The sequence below is a fragment of the Uranotaenia lowii genome, chromosome 2 (assembly GCF_029784155.1).
Source record: "Uranotaenia lowii strain MFRU-FL chromosome 2, ASM2978415v1, whole genome shotgun sequence".
NCBI lineage: Eukaryota > Metazoa > Arthropoda > Insecta > Diptera > Culicidae > Uranotaenia > Uranotaenia lowii.
Window position 1 is genome coordinate 57,950,874 of NC_073692.1, and position 21,671 is coordinate 57,972,544.

The following is a 21,671-nucleotide window of genomic DNA, read 5'->3' on the forward strand; positions in this document are numbered from 1 at the left end:
AATTATTTCAATATATAAAATATGGAATAAAACCTATCCACAAAAGGATAACATGATGGATCAGAGTACAGAAACGTTTTCTGGCAAACGAGTGACAGTTATATGTAAGTTAAAAATAATGTTTCATATTTAAATATATGATTTACGACAACAACATTCAGGAGATATGAGTTTACAATGACTAAAAAAAGCTCACACCAGGATGCTACAATGACGACAAAAAATGATTTTTAACGACTAAGTTGGCATTGAGCGAAAACGGAGAGCTGTTTGTAGAATTTTGTAGCAACAACAACATGGTGATCGGTGGATCGCTCTTCCCCCATCGACCAGCACATAAGATCACTTGGGTATCCCGAGATGGCCGAACAGAAAATCAAATTGACCACATCTGCATCAGCCGACAATGGAGAAGGAGCCGATACGATGTCCACCACTTGGAGAATCCAGAGATGAAAAGGGCATACCTTGAACAGCTAGAATCCCGAGCCTCGGAGCTGCCGACAGACGGAACAGTCGAAGAACAGTGATGTGGAATCAAGAATGCCTTCATCACGACGAAGTTCGGTAAAGTTTGTGGAAGGAGAAGTGAATGGATGTCGGATGAAGGATGGTCGATGATCGGAGAAAGGCGAAAGTCGGAATTGAGCAGGCATGTACCGGGTCAGCCAAAGCAGCCGCCCGCTTACGATATGCGGATTACTTCAAGCATTGGCGACTAAGAAGGGCTGGGAATAATACGGACGGATACGAACCCCCAATAAGCCAAAATTAAAAAAAAATCAGGAACAACTGTGCTGTTTATAGTAAGAACTAAAGTAGATGTACCTACAACTCCCGTAGCCGTTTTTTTGGTGATACGTCTGACATTATTGAATTTTTTGCAAAGTTAGTTCTTTTAAAAGTTCCTCATCTGACATGCCTTCTACGTCTCTACATGTAACGACAAATTTCCTTTGGGTTGATTGAGGATGACGGCAAACCGAAATTGGGGTGCCGTTTCCGAGTTGAGTTAACTTAGCAAGCAATCTAATCTGATCTTTATTTCTGATCTTCAGAACGTACCAGTTATTCCTGCGTTCTATGAATCTTTCATTAATGGTCCCTACATGGTCTGCAATAAATCGCGAGATCACGAAGGGATTTTTCGGTAGCTCGTATCCGTTACCAGCTTTCAGGGCCATATAGTATAAACGGCCGTGTAGATTCTCGTGGTCCTACCGTTCCGGAACAGTTCTACCGGGATAGTCCCCGGGCAATGGGCTCATCGCGAGCACTACGGATATTTATCACCACTTCAGAAAAAAAACTAATCATTCAATACTGATGTTATGAAATCGTTTGGTACATCTTTGTACCTGAAAATAATCACATTTTCGTAGATGACGGAAAGAATTAAAGAAACATAAGCTATCAAAGAACTGGGTGGGGTTAGAGAAACAAGAGATATCAATAGCGGGAAAGATCACATGCGGGATATACATTGTGTTTTCGATAGAAGGTCCAGCAGTTGATCGGCAGAGCTCGATTGCTCGGGTTCGCCGGTTTCATCACGTTCACCGTGGTGGAATTGGCTAACGCGTCGTTGTACTGAAGCGGAGATTGCAGGTTCAAGTCCTGTCGGTGAGCCGTTGTATCTTTTTCGAAAAATTCATGATATTTACGGCTTATGTTCTTTCGTTCTTTGATAGCTTATGTTTCTTTAATTCTTTCCGTCATCTACGAAAATGTGATTATTTTCAGGTACAAAGATGTACCAAACGATTTCATAACATCAGTATTGATTTCAACAGAGCAACACCTCCCTGTGTAACTGGTCTGCTCGGAACCTTGAGCAGCACTGATTCGCTTCTACATCTGACCGTAAGTTGCGGCAAACCCGAAGCAATCGACCATGTGCTCGCTCGGCTTAAATCCCGAGTCGATGGGTGGGGTTAGAGAAACAAGAGATATCAATAGCGGGAAAGATCACATGCGGGATATACATTGTGTTTTCGATAGAAGGTCCAGCAGTTGATCGGCAGAGCTCGATTGCTCGGGTTCGCCGGTTTCATCACGTTCACCGTGGTGGAATTGGCTAACGCGCCGTTGTACTGAAGCGGAGATTGCAGGTTCAAGTCCTGTCGGTGAGCCGTTGTATCTTTTTCGAAAAATTCATGATATTTACGGCTTATGTTCTTTCGTTCTTTGATAGCTTATGTTTCTTTAATTCTTTCCGTCATCTACGAAAATGTGATTATTTTCAGGTACAAAGATGTACCAAACGATTTCATAACATCAGTATTGATTTCAACAGAGCAACACCTCCCTGTGTAACTGGTCTGCTCGGAACCTTGAGCAGCACTGATTCGCTTCTACATCTGACCGTAAGTTGCGGCAAACCCGAAGCAATCGACCATGTGCTCGCTCGGCTTAAATCCCGAGCCGATGGGTGGGGTTAGAGAAACAAGAGATATCAATAGCGGGAAAGATCACATGCGGGATATACATTGTGTTTTCGATAGAAGGTCCAGCAGTTGATCGGCAGAGCTCGATTGCTCGGGTTCGCCGGTTTCATCACGTTCACCGTGGTGGAATTGGCTAACGCGCCGTTGTACTGAAGCGGAGATTGCAGGTTCAAGTCCTGTCGGTGAGCCGTTGTATCTTTTTCGAAAAATTCATGATATTTACGGCTTATGTTCTTTCGTTCTTTGATAGCTTATGTTTCTTTAATTCTTTCCGTCATCTACGAAAATGTAGCTAATCATTGCCTTTTGTCACAATATCGAGGGAGAAAACACATCCGATCGTGACGAAAATCTCTGAGAGAGATTCATTAAAAATAGAAAGATTTCTCGTGTTCAAATATTTCGCCATGACAAATTGGGTTCCATGGGGTTTCTTATCGAACTATAAAAAGAATTTATTAAAACCCCTCTCCACCGCTCTCCATCTTCCTACAGGAAAGATGGAGGAGCTTCAAATCATCATAGAGAGAATTCTCGTGCTCGAGTATCCTCCCATACCATTTGGCTCCATATGTTCAATAAGTTCTCGAATTAGGCAGATAAATGTATGGGTGCCTCCCCCCTCCCCCATTTTATATTTTTTCTCTGTGGTCACCAACCATCACAAAAAATTCTCGTATTCAAACACCTAAGAGAATTGGGACCACTTGGTAGAATAGTGTTTAAGTTATGCAAAAACTTATGGGACGCTTTCTTCCCCACTGATGATAGGGAGGGCCCTAAAACCAAGATAGAAACATTTATCGAGCCCAAATACCCTACCTACCTACCTAAGGGTCCGGCGCCGATTGACAGACGCATAGGGCTGAGATAAAAGATCTCCACTGCTGGCGATCCGGAGCCAGCGTCTTCACTTACTGCCAGCTAAGGTTCTCGTCAACTGTGCGGATTTCAGCGGCTAGACTACGCTGCCACGAGCTTCTGGGCCTGCTTCATCTTCGATGCCCATCTGGATTCCAGTCAAGCGCCTCTCTGCAAATTTCGTTTTCATCTCTTCGCAGCGTGCGCCCAATCCATCTCCACTTACGTTCTCGAACCTCGATGTCCAGTGCCATTTGGCGACACCGGCGATAAAGTTCCACGTTTGAGATCTAATTGCCAGGCCACCAAGCGTGGATGATGTTCCGCAGGCAGCGATTCACAAAAACTTTCAGTTTTCGCGTCGTCTGCGCATATGTGCATCAAGTTTCACACCCGTACAACAATACGGATTTGACGTTTGAGTTGAAGATTCGGATCTTAGTTCGTAGAGAGATCTGGCGTGAGCGCCAGATATTTCGGAGACTCGCAAAAGCAAATCGGGCTGATCCGGGTTTCGATGTCCTTCTTGGTACCACCATCAGGCGTTATCTGGCTACCAAGATACTGGAAGCACTCCACTTTCTCAACCTGTTGTCCAGCTACCATGAAACTGGAGGGATTTCCTGTGTTGATCTCCATCGACTTGGTCTTTCCGACACTGACTTTGAGACCTGCTGCCTTGGAGCTTTCGGTGAGGTCATCGAGTTTGCTCTGCATGTCTTGTTGTGTTTGGGCAAGCAAAACAATATCGTCTTTTTTTTATTAGTTGATCACCCAGGTGGTATATCCTTTTTACGGATTGCATTCCAAGGCACGGCGAGCGACCGAGTCCATCCAGTATGCTACTCTGGGTCCATGGGTGCAATTGGACGACTCATAATACTAAGTACCCCTACGCCATAAAGTCCACCTGGGGCCTCTGTCCATATTCCCACCCGGACCTGCAACGAAGGCTATACCCGAGATGGGAGACCAATTCCGCGCTTAGGCGCTCATCGGCAAACTCCAGTTCGAGTCAAACTCCAGCATATATACCCTGCCTCTTGTTACGATTCAAGACTAAGGACCTCTCCTCTAACGACTTGAGATCCGGCCTTTACTCGCAACTCGAAACTAGCTTGGTTCCCACGAAAAACGTGCGCTCCGCCTCTGTTCGAGACCACTTCAAGAGACCAATGACCCCTCCTCTAACGACTTGAGATCTTGGCTCCGCCTGGCTTGGCTCGAGGCCCTCTCCTCTTTGCCCGTCAGTGTGCCAATCGAGAGCAGCTTTTCCTGGACACGCGGCTGTCACATCACACGTCCGGGGCTTTACGAAAAACTACTCTGATGATTCCCGGAGAAGAATTCATCCTACACCGACTCAGGTGACTCACCCGCCGACGACGTGAAGTTTCCCTACCCGAGAGTATTTAGCGGCGTAAATACTCTTCCCCCTACGAGTTCGACTGCGAAGAAGGTATTGTCTTATCCCCGCAGCTTCCCTCGTAGGAAGCGCGTTTTACTCAGATACTCCGCGGTGGTAGAGGTATACTACACAACGATCGCGACGTACCTAAACAGCTCGGCATACGCAGAAGGTATTGTCTTATCTTTATATGCTTTACTGCTAGGGTCGGAGGAACACTACTCGAATGCCCCCCGCCGAAAGGGCATTCTACTCCGACCGTGGTCCGGTCTTCCTCCTCCCTTTTTGGCTGGCAACCCAAGGGTTTTTGCTCGCCGTGTGCCGAATCGAGAGCAGCTTATCCTAGACTCGCGCCTGTCACAGCACACGTACGGGTCTTAGACGCTTGCGACTCAGATGAATCCCGATAGTGATGTCATCCTACCCAAATCGAGTGGCTCATCCGACGGCGACGTGAGACCACTCTACCCGAGAGTATTGCGCAACGTGAATACTCTTCCTCCTACGATTTCTACTGTGGGGAAGGTATTGTCTTATCCCCACAGCTTCCGTCGCAGAGGGCGCGTTCGACTCGGATACTCCACGACGGTTACGTTGGAGGTATCCTACACACAGACGCGCGACGTACCTCGGCATACGCAGAAGGTATTGTCTTATCTTTGTATGCTTTACTGCCAGGGTCGGACGCACACTACTCAGGTGCTCCCCGATGAAGGAGTCACCCTACACCGATCGCGGACTGGTGCCGGTTTCAACTCCTCAGCAGGGCAGTTTTGATCCGGGCGAACCCATCGCTGACCACGCGCCAAGTGTTGGCGTCCTCGCACATCCTCCGCACGATGTTGTCGGCTGTCGTGTCCGGTCCGCAGACGGCAAGCATGTTAGCACGAACCTCTTCGAACCTTGGACAGTTGAACACTACGTGCTCTAGTGTCTCTTCTATGTCTCCGCAGGTTAGACAGGTTGGGAAGCCACGTGTCCAAACCGATAGTGGTACTGCATGAAACATCCGTGACCTGTCAGGAACTGGTGCTGCCAGTTGGACAGCGAGGTCTCTCTAGCATGTTTCCGCACGTTGGGCATATACTTGTGCTCGTAACAGAAGATATCTTCCTCTAGCAAGACCGAGATGGGCATGACTCCCGCCACAACATCAGCAGCTACCGAAGACACCGTTCGGTATGCGCTGATTACACGCAGGTTCATCAGCCGCTGCACACTGCAGAGCTTTTGCAGATTTCACTGCCTGCTCAAGGCTGCCTTCCAGGCTGCCACTCCGTAAAGCAGAATGGACGAGGTCACCCTCGCCAGGACCCTACTTCTGCTGCAGCGGATCGCCGAGTTGTTCGACATGGCCCGTGAGAGGGCTGCTGTCGCCATTGCCGCTCTTTTGCAGGCGTAGTCGACGTGGGCCGTAAAGCTCAGCCGGTAAACAATATCGTCTGCCAGGTCAAGGTCGTTCAGTTGCTCTATTGATGGATTCCACGGCAATCCTCGGTGTGGTCTTCAGTCATTCGATCCAGTCAAGATCTCATCCATTACGATGAGAAAAAGCTGCGGTGATAAAATACATCCTTGTCTCACTCCAGCAGTTACCGGGATTGGTTCGGACAAGACACCGTAAAAAATGCCTCATACTGTGCTTCGATTTATCATATCCGATATATACCGACTTAAAGATTTTGGGTACATGTTAGTATTTATCGGAGCGCGTTTTTTTTTCTTCGGTAAAAGTTGGAGTGAAATAGTTTGTGTTTCAGCAATAATTTGATCATTTTTTTTCGTGAAACCAGTAAATCAAGTGTTTGGAAGCGTATTCAGGGTAAAGTCAAGGAATATTTGAAGAAGGTAGTGCCAAGGCTGCCCTGCTCTAGTATTGGTACAGGCTGAGACGTCACAATCACGAATAATCTGCAAATTTACTAGGAAACTTATCTTTTTCGTTGATAATTCGAAAAACCTGCAAGAAACTTTCCACTTTGAGTGCATGTTATTCAAGAAAGATTCTTGCTCTTCAAAATAGGTACAAAAAAAATTGCATTTTCGAATATTTTTTCTATGAAGTAGACCATCGAAGTTTAGAAAAATGGAAGATTTTCCGCACTGAAATTTGCAAAACATTAAAATTATTTCAAAGTCTCCCATGAAAATGTTCAAGCCAGTGCAGTTTAAGCTCCTCATCACAATAAAGTGATCAAAACACAATTTTTTATACAAAACCACAATCTTTTATTGGCATTTTAATAAACTGAATTAACAATCATTGATTGATGTTAATTGTTCTATATAAAAATTGTGTAAGGGTGAACCGGTTGGAAAATCATGACAATCATTTGAACAGTCAACAACTATCAGCTAAACGTTTTTAAAGCTGATTTTTTCTTCATTTCTGCACGTTTTAGCCTCGAGGCGACATTGCATCCATCAATAAAATAAGAAAAACAACATAATGCAATCTTCAAAGGAACAAAAAACTTCATAACATAGTAAAATAGAGGCCTTACAACAGAATCAAAATGAAATTGGAATTCATCTTCGTTATAAAACGTGTTTTTTTTTTTAAATTCCTACCATTCTTATATAAATTTTCGATACAATCGTTTTTGTGACGTCACAAAAAAATCCATGGTGTTAAGTTCATTAAATTGATATCATGTAATCGGAGAAATTTGTGAATTTTGTTTGTGAAAAGTAGTCTTTGGATGATGCTACGTTGCTACGGTGCACAGTGGTTTAAAACTCGAAAAACGTGATCATGGGCTTTTTGATGCCTTAGATGTCAAAATATCTTAATGACATTTTCTACAATGTTTCATTATTTTCAGTTGCGCATATTTTGCCATTATTTTTTTTCTTATCGAACCACCTGAAAGTGAGATATTTTTTTTATTTTTTGAATTTGTCATCCAATCAAAACTTTGTCCTCAAAATACTTGTAGACAATATAATTTTAAAAACTTTGTAAAATACTTCAAAGCTTTATCTTTTAAAACAACAGATTTATAGACATTTTTCTAAAAACTAACCTCAAAAAACGAAATTTTCGTTTAACTTTTTTCAAAGCGACTTTTGAGTCTTACTTTATATGAGAGAGTTGTAACAATTGTAAAAGTACACAACTTCATTGAAGGTGTCAAGTATCTATCTTGACGTTAAATGGTAGTTTATGTGTAATTACGTTTTAAAATTGCATATTTTCAATGCTTCATATCTCTAAAAGTTGCAAACTTATGAAAACAAAATTATATGTGTTTGAAAGGCACATTCTTAAGCTTCATTGAACACATAATTTTATTTGTATGTATTAGGTTTTACTACTAAAACATTTATCTGAAATATGGTAGTTTTGAAGTTTTTGTTAAGCCAGACTGGCAATCTCTTGCTGTTTATCAAAAGGAAGGATGAAATCTTCTTTTTTTCTATTCCTACCGATGACAAGTGAAGACGACAGTTCTTAGTTTGTTAAGATTGAAGCGTTGGCCCTATCTAGAAGCGTTAGTTCCGCAGCACAATGAATATGCGGTCTTCAGGAAGGAATGATGTTGCCTTTTTTATGAAATAACCAAAAGTTCCATAAAACAGGTACTATAATGGGATATCGCCTCTTGCAACTGCTTCGCCTGACTGGTATGCAATCTCGATCAGCGCTCCACTCAGCAATGCAAACCGATTCGCTTCATTCAGAATCATCGTTTTTGCAAACATCGCCTATCGGAGATGAGTGAGATACAAACTGATCCATTCTGAATGTCGCTCACTCAGTATCTGCCTTGCTTATTTGTTATTAATTTTTTTTTTCGCAGAACGAGGAAAATCAAAGAGTTGTGCGGGACACCATAGATTCTCAGTAATTTTAACGTAACGGACAACAATTTAATAAGAGAACTTGTTAAAATTTAAAATACGGCGGAAGTGAACATTTATCCCTCACAAACACAACTGCATTTTGATTTTGTTCATACTGATGTTAAAAAACGTTATAAAAATTTAAAAAAAATATATTAATTTGCTTGCTTAAAATTAAACAACATTCGCTACTGATCGGATTCTTGTATCAATCACTCAATGCCTCAACCATTCACTCCTGATCGAAGACCAACATGATTCGCCGTATGCATCGCACATAGGTGAGATTCCAATTTGATGATGGTGCTGCACTGTTTTGACAGCAAGCATCATGCGAGGTGATCTGTATTATAGCGATGAATTGGACGATCGATGATCGGAAAGGTCCAGTAGCAATCAATAACAAAACCCGACTGCTGTACGTTCAGTTGCGAAGTGCAATCAGAAACATTCATTGAAAATGAGTGATTTTCGGAACACTGATTCAGATCCTTACTAACGCTTGCGCAACGGCTGAAGATGATTATTTTTTAGTGAAAATCAACTTTAACCTTTCGATGGATAAGCGCGCGGTAAAATTCGGTGAGTTGCAACGGTGGAAGGTGCATTGCACGTGTATGACAATGCCACGTTAGGACGTATTTGCTGTAAATAAAAACGCGATATACTCGATAATCTGCGACGCGACGATCATTAAATATTTAACTTTGCTTTGATCACATCCCTTCTCAAGATCTTATTTACCTTCCCCACTAACAAACCACCCTTCCTGTGACGACCGTGGAGATTTAGAGGTGTATTCGGTCTCTAGTAGCAACGGAAGTCGAACTAACAATCCATCCCTTTTCCCGATGAACCGTATGGACGTGGCCGGCGCCGTTATTGACCATATGAGATAATGAACCTTCGAAACTTTTTTTTGTTTCGATTATAGTCGTTTTACCATCTTTATGGCATTCGCGACTTTATCAACGGTGCAGTTGGCGGATCGTTATTGAAAAACTTATCCGGTACAACTGTGTTCGTTGTTTGCTCTTGGGCTCGAACTCGCGGACACCGGCTCAGGAGACAACAGACTTGGCAACTGAGCTATATCACAAGCCCAAACCTTCGAAACGTGTACACAGAAAATGGTTAGCTAATCCCAAGCCCCATTTTTTTTTTATCTATGTACAATTTTGATGTTTCCTGTCAATCACGGAGTAGCAACTACTGAAATGTACGGTTTATCTAAGCTCAAGCTCAAGCTCAAGCTATCCGATATATACCGACTTTAAGTAACGATTTTTACGATCGTTTATTTATTTGGTAGGAACTGCGATTGAAAACGATTTGAGCTATCATTTCTAATGCGATTTTATGTTTGCTGGGTTTCAGAGCTTTCAAATAAAAAAGACATTTCAAAGCAAACAGTCCCACCGTGTTTGCGGTAAAAAATCATGCTTTGATGCCACTACACAAACGCTTTCCAGACCATTGCATTGCGTTACCAGAAGACGTTTGTCGGTTTGCACAATCCGTCCGCAATTTTCGACTTCCCTCTGGTCCCACCCCCAGAAACGTCGTCCTTGAACTAGTTCGCTCCGTTTTTTTTTTGTCATTCTTACTAGGTTTCTTTCCGTCGTCGTCCCTTAGGAAAAAGAGCAGTGCGTCCAGCAATCAGTTTTGTAGGTTCTTGGGGCGCTTTTAGGTCGAGCCCCAAAGGCGAAGGAGACGCTTCGATAGTAGTCGGTGAACATTATGCGGATGATCGCGACTGGGCGGCATGGCGGCAACTGGGAGGGAAATGAAATCACTAATCCGATTGAATATTCAACACGGAATCGGAATCGGATAAACATTGATTTGTCCTTGCGGGAAAGAAAGTGTTGACGACTTTCTTGGCGCATGAATGAATTTGATTGCGTTTTTTCTTGAATGAATTTTTAAGATACGTCTTACTAAATAGAGAAGGAAGGATGGACACGTCGAAATTATATACTACAGCTTAAAACAAGTAAAATTTTATACAAATATTCCGTTGAAAAAAAATTTGAAAAGAGACGTATTCTGTTTTAATGCATTTGACAGGAAGTGTATGCCTCACTAGTCACGCTAATCGAATAAAAATCTCAATTTACATGCATTTTATTCATATCGATGCCACAATTGCTGGAGTCAGAACGCAAAACGGAAGCCTTTATTTGTACCGATCACGAAATATTCCCGAATCACGCACAGCAAATGCCAAGTTCTTTCTCCGAGCGCTTTTTCGTTTTTTTTATCTTTCTTCTTTGCAAAAAAAAACTGTGGAGAACAAACGAAATCCAAAGCACGAATTTTACATTCTTTCCTTGGTTTGGTCAAAACGGATTCTGGTCCGGATCGGAATCCGAACCAAAAATAAAACAAGGTAACCCTCGAACCATTCGGTGGCAGTAAAAAGACTACAGAGACTCTCCGGTCAACTTGGAAAAGTTGGATGGCCCCCATGACGACGATCGACCAAATCCAGAGGCCCCGGCACAGCAGGAGTCCAGATCACGACATCGAAGCAAAAAAAAAACCCACGAGGACCCAATCCGGGACCCAAACGAGAAACTGAGCTCCTCAACTAGGCAGCCTGAATACCAAACGGAGAAGTTCTAACCAGTCTGGTTAAACCTGCCTTCCTACCAACTGCTTACCCAAAAACAGCGGGGGTCCAACGCTGAACTGCTTCTTGTGCCAACTGGTGGCCAGTCTTGTGAGATCCCGGCGGCCATCCCGGCGATCATCCACTTCAATTAAAATTAATAAATCATTTGCTGGTTGGTGTTGCCCGCACCTTTTTGTTTCCAATGCTTAGCGGTTGACGAAAAAATGACCTAAAACACTATATCAAACATTAGTTTCTGAAATTTATTATCCCGATCAGGAGGGAAAAACAAAATTATATCAAGATGAGATATTTTGATACTAATTTTTTTCAATCTAAATGAGTCATAATTCAGAACTCGTAGGATGTTAAAATATCTTAAATTATATAAAAAAAAATCTTTACGATCATAGCTAAATTATATAAGTTTTTGATATGCTCCTATAAAGATTATATCTGGTTCAGATAGCATAGTTTGATATTAGGCAGAACAAATCCTATCAAAATTATAACTTATCAAGATATGAATGCTTCGAGAAAAATTTCTAGTGGAATGTCATTAACCCACCCTATTTGCTAAAATCATGCTCCATTTTTGGCATCCCAAAAATCTTATTCAATTTTTTGAATCTGCTGAGTGAAACTCATTAAAGTACGGTTTCGGCCGTTGACTTCGATGTCCGTGTTTCATGGAAAGTTAAATGCATATCAAAATAAGATACGGTTATAATATATCATAACAATTTGAAACAAATTTTTTATCGTTGAAAGTGAGTTCAATCCTATTCAAGAATGCCAATCAAAATAGGATCCCGATCAGGAGAGCATATCAAAATAATAACTCAAACGTATCTCACCAAGATATTTACATCTGATTCAGTTATAATTAAGTACTGAAAAATTTAGATTTTAAGTTTCTCCAATCTGAATTATATCTAATTCTAATTGATAGACTTGAATAGGGTTGAGATAATTTTCGATGATAAAGAATTTTTTCGGGTTGTCCCAAAATGAAATGATTATATCTTATTTTGATATATGTAAAACTTTTTCTGAAACACGGACATCGAAGTCAACGGCCCAAACCGTACATTAATGAGTTTCGCTCAACAGCTCCTTAAAATTGGATCCAATTTTTGGGAAACCTAAAATGGAACATGGTTTTAGCAAATAATATGGTTTATGGACATTCCACGAGTATCCCGATCAGGAGAGCATATCAAAATAATAACTCAAACGTATCTCACTAAGATATTTACATCTGATTTAGTTATAATTAAGAATTGAAAAATTTAGATTTTAAGTTTCTCCAATCTGAATTATATCTTAATCTGATTGACAGACTTGAATGGGGTTGAGATAATTTTCAATGATAAAGAATTTTTTCGGGTTGTCCCAAAATAAAATGATTATATCTTATTTTGATATATGTACAACTTTTTCTGAAAACCAAAAATGGAACATGGTTTTAGCAAATAATATGGTTTATTGACATTCCACTAGAAATTTTTCTCGAAGCACTCATATCTTGATAAGTTATAATTTTGATAGGTTTTGTTCTGCCCAATATCAAACTATGCTATCTGAACGAGATATAATCTTGAAAGGAGCATATCTAAATTTGATATAATTTAGCTATGATCGTATAGATTTTTTTTATATAATTTGAGATATTTTAACATCCTACGAGTACTGAATAATAACTCATTTAGAAAGGAAAAATTAGTATCAAAATATCTCATCTTGATATAATTTAGTTTTTTCTTACTGATCGGGATATAACCAAGATTTAAGAAACTAAGAGTCGAAAATTATGAGAAAAATTTTCTAACTAAAAAAGATATGAATATCTCGTTGAGATTTGTTTAAGTTCTTATATTGATATGCTCTCCTGATCGGGTATAGGATAAACATTTTTTTTACTTTACTCTGCCTTTTTTTGAGCGTTATTAAGAGTTAGGTAAGTCGGGGAATAATTAACAGCCAGGGACAAATGAGCACCTTCTTAGCCTTCAAAAATTACGGATTTTGAAAAATTTAATTCAAAACACATCTATAGTTGCTACAGGATCAAATCAAAGAGTTAATCATTACTTCGTATTCCAATTTTTTTTTTCATTTTCGATATTTATTTCAAACATGAAATTGATTCGAGGAATTGACGAATTTATTAATTTCAAGCATCAAAATATAAGCCTTGAGGATCGGTTGATTTTTATCTTAATATGATGTGCACTAGGGTGGCAATGGAGTTATGTATGTATGTATGTATGATAATCCACCATGGGTGCACGGATTCACCGCAGTTTGATCAAAGTATGTGCTCACACTTTAGATAATACAATTTGACTGACTCATCTCCAATGCAGTGAACACTGTACCCGAAACCATGGCTTCGTGTAAGCTGTTATGAAATGAATGTATAACGTGTTTATGTAAGTATATTTTGGGGGAATGAATCAATCAAGTGCACAACCAGTTAAAAATGTGTAACACTTTCAATGTTATACATTTACTACAGGTATTCCGGCATCCGTGTATATACCTGGCCAGCTGGCAGCTGATTGGTCATTCTAATTTATACAATCATACGAGAAAAAAACATCTTACCCGTCGGCTGATAACAGGACTTGAACCCGTTACTCCAGCCGACCTCATGATCCAAAATAATCCACCTTACAACCTAGGCACCACACCAGGCTAGCACCACACTTATCAATCAAGATAATTTTATATGATACTATCTTAATTCATTTTTATTTATGATTCTTTTTCTTCATTTCGCTTTTACCCCATCACTGCATTATTCACTTTTATCCAAATAGCCCCCATCGCTCCACTAGGGTGGCAATGGAGTTATGGGGAAAAATTAATATTCGAGTTTCGATCGAAATCGATCATATACATTTTGTAGAATAGCCCAAACAATTTCAGCTCAATTAAACTTGATTCGGAGGTGCCTCTAAGAGCTCAAAATTTTGGTTTTTAGACCCTCAAAATTCACCAAAGGGGAGACCAAAGTTAAACCCGGAAAATCCCATTTTTTATGTTGATACAGTTGACTTAGAAATTAATGGAACGTCGAGATCTGGTTTTATCAAGAAAAATTTTGTCCAAAAATTATTTTCTGGGACTTTTTTCGGACGTTTTTTGGAAAATCAGCCATTTTTCGGAAAATCGACTTCATTACTGAAAGCAGGGTTACTGATAATCGCTTCGTTTGCTTCAAAATTTTCAATCGTTACGACGCAACCACAGTAACGACGCTGTTAAGCATCGACTCGCGAACGAATCAAAACATGCAACATAAGAACGCCGTCTTAGTGAACCATGTACTATGAATTTTCGTTCTGTTTGTGTTGGCTAGCGTTCCTTGTTGATTTTCTCCTTCCGATTTTTAGTCATTGTTTACTCCAGCAATCATTCGCTTCGCTACTGAATGAACTCGTTTGCGAGTTGATTCGGCGCGAGTTGATGACGATGCTGTTAATTCATGCCCAAAATCAGACCTTTAAGGGAGAATGCTACTAGGGATCAATTCCTGGGATAAAGACTAAGACCGACATTTAATAAAATAATTAACACAGCTTGAGAGGAAAATAAGGCAATTCTTTCATAAATTTGGTTTTTGGGCATCTCTTGCGTTCCAAAAATTAACTCGTTTTCCTTCATGAAGCGTTCGCGGCGAAGCATGATCGTCAGCGAGTCGAGTAGATGTCGAAGAATTCGACGCCGTCTACGCGCAATGTTTTCATTAGAAGCGAAGGATGATTGTTTGATGGCTATCGATAGTAACTCAAAAAATAACGGATCACTAAAGAGAGGAAGAAAAAAAACTAGGTTTGCGTCGTTCGATGCTGAAAAGCGTCGTTTCTAAAGAAAACAGACTTTCTATGTTGAGGAGTAAACTCGTTGGTGACTAGGATCGGGGTGAAAAACCATTCTGAGCGAAGATCAGCAACCTTGACTGAAAGTCAATTTTTGACCAAACATATTTTCGAGATAACATCACATCTTGACATTTTATGCGTTTTTTTCAAAACTGGCTCGATTAAAAAGATGCATTTGTCTAAGCCAAGAGGAAGAGGCGTATTCAGATTTTGTGAATGGTGATGAATTGATAATTGGTTTGAATCAAAGATTCAATTCAAGTTATTTTGCTCTGGTGATAAAGAGCAAAACAATGTGTTTCATAAACTTTACAGGTTTGTGCTTTGCGCCAGCACGTCCAACAAAAAAGTAATAGGGACGACAGCGTCGGAGACCGTTTTTGCGCAGATTGCTTTGATTTCTTCAAGAGAAAATCAAAATCACTGATCATACTGACAGGACACATAGAACAACAATTCGATCATTTTCTGGCTAATTTTTTTCGTCAAATTTAGCAGGTTCGCAATACCGACGGTAGGTGGCGAACTTACCATTTTGCCGATTCAAATGCCCTGTAGGAAAATTGTACCTGTTTAGCCCGATTTTATCGTCGAAATTACATAATTTCTTCGAAAGTAGGTTGGCCGTTTTTTAACTGGAATAATATTTTTTCAAATCGATCGATGCGCACTCTGGAATCGATATTGCGTACTGTTAGAAAAATTATCCACGAAACGAAATCGAGTGTCAAGTCAGTATGGTCAGTGGCAAAATGCTGAGGATGAAATTTAGTTCAACAAAGAAATCAGCTAAGTAGAACTTGAATCATTTGTTTCATGTTTATATATTCATACTAGCTGCTCTCGTACGAACTCCGTTTTGCTTTCAACTTATATGTCATGAATTTTCCAGATAAATTTACGTATGTATTGTGCATCAATGTTTAACACGTGATAGCGATCACTTTTTCTGTCGTCTGCTTCCATATTTGAAATCAGTAAGCAATTTACCATGTCTAAAAAAAACTTCGTGTATGAATTTTCACCTCGGTGCGATACAAACTCACCTGATTATTGCAAAAACAAATTTAACAGTTAATATAGATGATCTTTTTTTTTGTCGTTTGATAAAAATATTTAAACCAAAACCAATTGACCTAAACCCCCTTGTACAAATTTCGACTCGTTTATTACATAAATATTGTTTAAAAATTAATCCTCTTTCGGTGGCCTCTTTTACAAACTTGATATCTCAACTCAATTGCTCTTCCCCCAAAACTACCATGTGCAAATTTTCAAACCAATCCAATGCATAATGACGTTAATATTAGAGTGTCCATTTCCCGGCCAATTTAGCGTTCCCGGGAATCGGGAAATCTGACGATCCTTTTCCCGTGAATTCCTGAAATGAAGATTCAACATGAAGATTCTAACCTTCTACTGCGTAAGAATCCTTATCAATACACAGAAAAAAATATTTCCCGTAAAATTACGCAAATGTCCAGTTACAAAAAGGAGCAGTTTCAGTGACACGTAATAATGAAAAAAAAAATCTGTGAATGTTATTTTTAAATCTAGGGTAGAACTGAGTATTTCCAAACATTTCGAAATTTTTAAATGCTTCAAAAATTTATTAAGCAACCCAAAGACGCAAAAACGAAGCACTTTAACTGACAAATTGGTCTGATTTTAGCTACAAAAATTTGAAATAATTGTCAAAGATTTCTCACTATCGATAGAAATTACACAGCAAAAAATATTTCCTGTAAAAATACTCAAATGTCCTGTAACAAAAAGGAGCAGGACGTTTACCGTAATGTTACAGGTGGAAAACATGATTACGTGGCATTCAATTTTTAGTGAACAACTTTTTTACAGGACATTTGCTGTAATAATAAATGAATCTTCGTCAACTTTCAAGGAAAACAATTTAAAATTACAGGTTTTGTTTATTACAGGTGAATCATTTTAAAGGTTGCAGTTTTCAGTGAAACGTAATAGTCAAAGTTTTATCTGTGTAGTTAGCTAGACTTCAGGTTATTCATAAAATATCGTAAATTTTTAGAAATGGAACATTCAGATTCTATCCGTAGCGTTTCAGTATTGAAATTGTTTGGTTTTATAGATAATTTGTCGTTTTTCACTTTAACACTGAGTTTTCGATTGTAAAAACTTTTTCTTTATCAAATTCAATGTATTAATCAGATTTAAGAAAAATAGTATTTAAGACTAAGCCATCAAATTAGATCTATCATTTTCATTGCTCAATCCGATTAATTTTTCCATATTTGAACGAGTAAATTGTTAGTAATCTTGCACATTTTATTGGCTTCGGGAATTCCCGGGATTTGATAAGCATTTCCCGGGATTCGGGAATTCCCGAATTTTTCTTATTTCCGGGAATTCCCGATCCGGAAATCCCGGGTAGGACACTCTAGTCAATATCGAAAGACTTCTTCAGTCAGATTATTCTTATAAAAATAGTTGGGAAATCACCACATCAACAACGTATCTGTTTCTTTCCAAAACCCGTTCTTCTATTCGTACGTTTACTCGTATAATAACCACAAAAATGTCGCGAAAACTGTTTCTGGTTCATGAGAATGACGCTTTTTCATTGCAAGATTATCCGAAATTGAATATCCACAACAGTCTTGAAAATTTCGTAGATCATTTAGATGACATTGGCGAACATTGAGAAAAAATCTCAGTCACCCAGATATTTTCCGCAGTTCATGATAAATAAACAAGAGGCGCGTTCATGAAGTTCACACTCCGCTACGTTCAAGATTATTTTTTTTCAGTTCCTTCCACACTCATTCGCCTATTGCCCTCACTGAAAATGAACACTTGATTTTATCATTGTCATAGTGATCCGGGTGAAAATGAAAGGAGAAAAAAATCATTCACCAAAAAATCAGCAGCAGGTCATTTCTGAAACTCTGTTTTTCTTATTTTGAACTCTGTTGAAACATTTTCTTATCCAAAACAAAGCACAAATGAAGTTTCTATCAATTTACAACCATCTTTGTGATAAATTTTGATTTTGTGAAAGAATAACCAAGAATACATGGATTATGAAGTTTTCCATACAAACATCCGTCCAAAAAAGAATGAAATCGTCTGCAGGGCGATAATGAACCTGATTTTTTACACGGCACCCTTTTTGATCACGTTCATCGATATTGATGAACTTGGCCTGGTATTTTACATTTTTACATCTTTGGACCAAATTTCAAGATTTTTCAATGAAAATTGTCGAAGATACCGCAAGTTTAGTGAAGCAATAACGAATTTCCCTTTTTTACGGAAATAGCTCTATCTTTGTTTCCTGTCATTGTAAAGACTTCAAATTTCGTAGAGTGTTAGTTGTATAGTTGAAATAGATTGTGTGAAATTTTCATGAAAAAAATATCAACCGAGAGAGAAATAGCTGCTTGTAAAAGTTGGAAGTGGGTGCGTAGCGTCTCGCGATTTCATTCTTTTTTGAACGCAACTGTATAATCTTTTTAAACTTATCTATTTGAATAAAAAAAATCCACCAAATGGCTTCAAAATGTCTACTGCCACAGGAATCGGCATATTCTCAATGAGTTTTGTATGACTACACATTTTCAAAAAGAGCAACATAAATGGCTCCGGAGGCTACCAGACTTTTCCACATATATAGGGGAGATAGGGGCATAACGAGCACCCGGGCATTGTAAGCACTTCTCTTTTCTACAAAAGTACGCATTATCTTAAATAAATTTTCATGAGAAATAGTTTCGTACATCCTATAGTATTTATTTTTCACCAAAACAGAAATCTCCTTATCATCTTTACAGGAATACTTAAACAAAATCATCTAGGTTATCAAGTCACGAAAATATTATAGTTTTCAAGCACCAGGATATAAGCTTTTATGATCTTTGAATCATCGTGATCTCTAATGTACGCATTGATACATGATTTAAACATTGTTCCTCAATTTTTCACCATCATTAGTTTCATGATTTTTCACTTAAATCCATTTTAAAACACGTTTTACTTTAATTTGTTGCCTCGAGGCAAACAGCGCACAATCAATCGGGGCACGATGAGCGTTTTCTGCCGTAGCATCTAGCAGCGAATTCAACTCGATGTAATCAACTGAATGATAGAGATACAGCTTCACCAGTTCACATCTGACGATTTTGCCTATTGGTAAGATGTTAGAGAGGTAATCAGAAGACTCGAGTTTGATTCCTGGTCGAGAAGATTTGTTTTCATTTACAGTCCCCCCACAATCATTAGTCACTTAACGTATCATTTCACCACAAAATGTGCGTTCATTCGGGTGTTAGTGGACCAAACATCAAGCTTTGCGTGAATTTCAGCCATTAAATATTCCCTCTATGATTTCAAACATGATTTTGTTTCCAATTGTTTCCCGAAGTTCTGCACGACGTTTTCGTGCTGATATACGCTGATGATTTGAAAATATTTCTTCCTGTTCGTCACCAGAAAGATTGTTCGATTCTGCAAAACGCATTGTACCGATTTTCAGAATGTTGCAGAAACTATGGATTGAAAATTAATGCATCGAAATGTTGCGTTATTTCTTTTTCTCGGAAAACATCGAACATAATCTATGAGTATAGCCTCGAAAACAGCTTGATCATTACTAGGAAGACGTCGGTAAAAGATCTTGGAGTGGAGATAGATACAGAACTGAATTTCTCTAAGCACATAGAGCAAGTGGTAGCCAAAGCAAATTCAATGTTTGCAATGGCCAGCAGAATTTGTAATGATTTGAACGACCCGTATACTATCGTTTCAATTTATGTCGGGTTGGTGCGGACTTCAATTGAGTATGGCAGCATTGTTTGGCAACCGTAATACAACGTTCACATCAATAGACTGGAGAGAGTCCAAAAGAAATTTTTCAAATACGCGCTAAGAAACCTTGGATGGCAAGAGGAAATGCCGGTTTATCGAGCCCTGTGCATGCTGGTCGGACTGGATTCGCTTGAGAATCGCAGGAAGTTAATTGACGCGTTGTTTTTGAAGGATTTGACAAGTGGAAGGTATTATTCGCCGTACTTGTTCTCACAGATATCTCCCAACGAAGGACGCAATAGTTTGCGCAGCATAAGGCCGTTCCAGCTATCAAACAGGATCCAAAATTACGCAAGAAACGAGCCAATGTACAGGATGATGGCGCTTTACAACGCATATGTAGAAGAAATTAACTTGAATATGTCCAGAAACCAAATTAAAGCTAGTATTAAGAAGTGTTTTACTACAAATTAAAGTGTGGTCGATGTTTTTTTAAGTTCAGACTCAGATAAAAGGCTTAGCCTAGGATCATTAATTAATAAATAAATAAATAACAAATGGTTTTAACAAATAAAGTCACCAATAATAAATAATTTAGATTTGTTTCTGGTGAGTTTTTGTAAATCTCCCTTCAAAAAATTTTTCTGTTCCCCGCTGCATTGAAAAGGCAAATATAAGGCAATAATTATAATTTTTCCTATAGACGTTTCTAATTCAATTCCAATTGTTTCTAAGACTTTGGTATTGAAAGAAGGAAGAAGTCTAAATTTGAGACGACTATTGATGACAATAGCTACACCCCCACCTTGTCGATCAAGTCGATCATTTCGCAAAATTTCAAAGAAAACATTGTTTTTCAAGTTATTGTCTGGCTTTAAAAAAGTTTCAGTGATGGCAGCAATATGTATGTTTTGAGTTTTCAAAAATAAAAAGAATTCATCTTGGTTAGCCAGCGAAGATCTAGCGTTCCAATTCATAATATTTAAACATCTATTTGGATCCATGTGGGAATCGTAAAGTCATAATAATTTTGGAAAGCTTCAAACATTGAATTTGCTTTCAACATAAGTTGCATCATTTCCATTAAATTTTGATGCAAAAATTTTAATTTATCCTCAGTAATCTCACCCAAATCAACAAAATTGTTAGGATCAGAAAATGAAAGAGAAGAACAAGTATTTGAATTTCGGGGATTTTCCCAAGCCTTCGCATGAATGTTGAGACTTGGTTTTTTCCCATTTTTATTAGTTAAACCTGAAGAGGGAAACCCATTTTCAACCACCTCTGAGAACGATAAACAACGAGTCTGTGGCGCAGATTCAGCACAGGTAACATTAAAATCACTTCGGGTATTACCCAGCCGTGATTCCGGTGTAGGCCGAGGCTGACCGCGAACAGGCAGGTTGTTTGACGGCCCGACGTGTGAAGACGAAAAAAAGGAAAGAGGAGAAGACACTTTTCTGGAAACTTTAGGATTTTTCCTAGAAGCAATAATTTTTGCCCTGATGGGACAGTCTAGCGAATTAGAGGAATGATTACCTGCGCAATTTGCACACTTGAAAAATTCTGTTTGTGGTTTATCACCACCAAAAAGGCATTTAGATTTTTCATGATCGAATGAGCCGCAAAGCATGCATCTGGCATTCATTCTACAATTTTTAGTGCCATGACAAAAAGCTTGACAACGACGACATTGCGTAATATTTTGTAAAAAATTGGTATGGGATTTACGAAAAGGTTCAAATTTTACTCGACAATGAAACATAAGACGAGCCTTTTCCAAAATTTGCAAATTATTGACCTGATCCTTTTTAAAATGGATC